Genomic DNA, 3,076 nt, shown 5'->3' with positions numbered 1-3,076 from the left:
CCTTGCCGTGGCCCGATCCATTACCTCTAACAGCTCATCATACGCAGGGCAGGTGGATTGGGAAAGCTCAGCCTCAGCTTTTTGCCCTCCTCAGACATTTTCCTGCTTTCCAGCAGAGCACTGGCCGATTGCCCCCTAGGAGACATCACGTGCGTGCTCTTTGCCCAAACAAATAACACATAGATCGTGTGTGTCATCAGATGTTAAACAACGACAACACGGATGCACACATCCTCTAAACGCTTTGCTAGTGCTCGCCATAATGATATGAATAGAGATCGCTCTTACCACAGAAATGCACGCTTCAAACAAAACAGTCAATGAAGACGAAGAAGAGGATGATGTGTTCTCCCGGTGCCTATTTATACAATAGTCGCACCGGTAGTGACGTCATGGCTGTCGCCGGCCAACGAGTTGGTGTTTTTTCAATGTATGCTTCAGACACGGGTCACGACGAGGCGTTCCCCATAGCGACCCCTAGAGGACGCAGTTCGAAGTTCCCATGAAAGGGAACAAGAGTTACTAACATAGACTAACATTTGAATTCATTTAGATATGATTTAACATTATTTGCTTGTTTTGTGTTTAATGAGAAATAAAACCCAAGGCTGCAGATGTTTTAGTGGTGTATTCATTAGTGTCTTCACAAATATACGCGATCACTATAAACTGACGTGACAGACAGTGATTAACCTCATTATTTTGTCTCTATGCATAAAGATACATTGGCATAGATGGGCGAACATAATCACCTGATTTTGTAAATGTGGCCAATTACATTTGCATTAAGTACCCAGTTTGCACTTAGCCTACCCATACTTTAAATCAATAGCTTACATTTTTAATTAAATTAAAGGTCCATGTTTAATAATATTGTCAATGAAATGAAAATGTTAAATGAAATTAAAAAAAATGTTTAAGAGATTATTGTTAAATTTATATATTGTATTCTAATGTCACAAATAATAATATCAAGGTTTGTGGTATTATTCTTTTGTTCTGTGGGTTTGGTGAAGAGTACTAAAAACAAACATATGTGTGTCCTCCAGTTTGACCCACAACCTGATCAGTTTGTACATGAAATTAATTCATCCATCAACTCCACACCAGGTTACCATACTACCATACTACCATACACTTCACTTTCACTTTCAGATAAACTTGATACTAAATTCCCCAGAAATGTTCTGTTGTAAAGTAACATGTTTTCTCTGTATGTGCACAATAGTAGATCTGTTCCTTCTTAGTTTCAGCAGAGCGCTGGAGCCTGTTTGATTATAAACCTTTGCTTTTAAAATGTTAAATACATTGTTTGCAGTATTTGAATTTATAAGGATTTTCATGAGTTTTATAGAAATTAAAGTCACAATAAATATATTTGTAAACATAATTCTTTAATATTAAATGTGATCTATTCAGTGATCTACTGGAATTTCACAACCAAACATACGTCTGTTGCAGCAACAATTGCACAGTTAGCTGAGGTTAAACACGTTTTATTGTCTGCTTTAAAACATTGAGCAGTTTTCAGTGAAATCTCTCAATCTCTGAATCTTCTGTCACCGGCTGAAGAAGACAGACTGAAGCAGTCGACACAGGAGATCAGTGTGAGACTTGTGGGAGATCTGGCTTCATCTGGTCTTGTGGAGGTCTATCATGATGGAGAGTGGGGTTCAGTCTGTGATGACGGATGGGATCTGGCTGAAGCATCAGATGGGTTTTCCTGGAGTGAATATCAGCCACGTCAGGAGGGCATTATGGAGAAGATATAAACTCCTCAGCACAGTTTGATTAATATACACTGGTCTTATTTTTAACCCAAATTCTGTTTCCATCACATCGGATCAATGTCTCGATCAGCTGGTGTTTATCTTTGGACTGAAGAAGCTTATGGAGGATGACAGCAGGCTCTTCACTCATTCCTGAAGACAACACCTTCCAGACACATGTATAGATGTTAGAAGCATGGCGTCTGCACAGGTGAGCTTGTTCTGCAGGAGAACGTCCTTCAGTTTCTCTCCTGAACGCTGAGTTTCTCATACGATGTCTAGTGTGGAGCAGCATCTCTTTCACATGATGGACGCTCTGTTGCGGCGCTCAGACCTGATGATGAAGGATGAAGCTTTACTTCTTGAAGCTCTGGAGAGATGATCCAAGACAAAGGTGATTAAATTAATTCAGAACAACAGAATCTCACCTGCGTCCTCTTGATCCCAGTGGATAAACTGTGTGAAATACAGTTTTCCTCAAGATGACTCACTCATGAAGTCAGGCGCTTTTTGGCTTCTAAATGAATGACTGTTTTAAATAACTCAGTTGAGTGAACGGTTCAATGACTCACTCACAACGTCACACCAGTCACGTTTTTCGCTCCTGAATGAATAATTGGTTTAAGTGAATCGGTTGAGTGAATGGTTCAATGACTCACTCATAGAGTCAGTTGCTTTTTCACTTCTGAATGCTTGACAGTTTTATATGATTCGGATCAGTGAATGGTTCAATGACTCACACATAAAGTCAGTCACTTTTGAACCACCTGAAACAACATAAACTACCAAATTTTGCCACAAGTTTGATTGCAACATATAATCATTGCTGTTAATAGTGTTCATCGTCTGTTTGATTACGTCTTTAATTGATTTTTCCGTACATTTCTGCCATATGTACATTAACTGACAGTCACCACTGATAAGCTACTACTAAATATTGTAGAAACTTAATTTTCTGTAAAGTTGCTTTGCAACGATTTGTATCGTGAAAAGCGCTATACAAATAAACTTCAATTGAATTGAAAACGTGAATGAGTGTAGAGTATCAACCCAGAATCTGCACTGGAGATGAGTGGAGTATATTTATTAATGTCTCCACCTTCAAATACCCAAACCATGACCAAAATAACTTCCAAAGCTTCTCCACTCCTGCACACACTAGGGCTCTTAACAGAGAGCAGAAGCTGCAGAGGAAAGCCCAGGTTTTTCTCAGTGATCAGGAATGCTCTAACAATGGTGTTTCATGTCATTCTTTTCCTGTCACAACAGCAGCATTCACTTCAGCAACAGGTTGATTTTCAGCTGTA

General features: G+C 39.2%; 1 pseudogene; it reads left to right on the top strand.

Moving 5' to 3' along the window:
• Nucleotides 1-3,064, top strand: part of LOC107712647 (galectin-3-binding protein B-like) — a 3,147-nt pseudogene extending 83 nt beyond the window's left edge.
• Nucleotides 3,065-3,076: the final 12 nt, after the last annotated feature.

Source organism: Sinocyclocheilus rhinocerous, unplaced genomic scaffold (assembly GCF_001515625.1).
Source record: "Sinocyclocheilus rhinocerous isolate Xijiao unplaced genomic scaffold, SAMN03320098_v1.1 scaffold14082, whole genome shotgun sequence".
Taxonomy (NCBI): domain Eukaryota; kingdom Metazoa; phylum Chordata; class Actinopteri; order Cypriniformes; family Cyprinidae; genus Sinocyclocheilus; species Sinocyclocheilus rhinocerous.
Note: the sequence above shows the minus strand (reverse complement) of the source record. Positions and strands in the feature narration are given on the sequence as shown.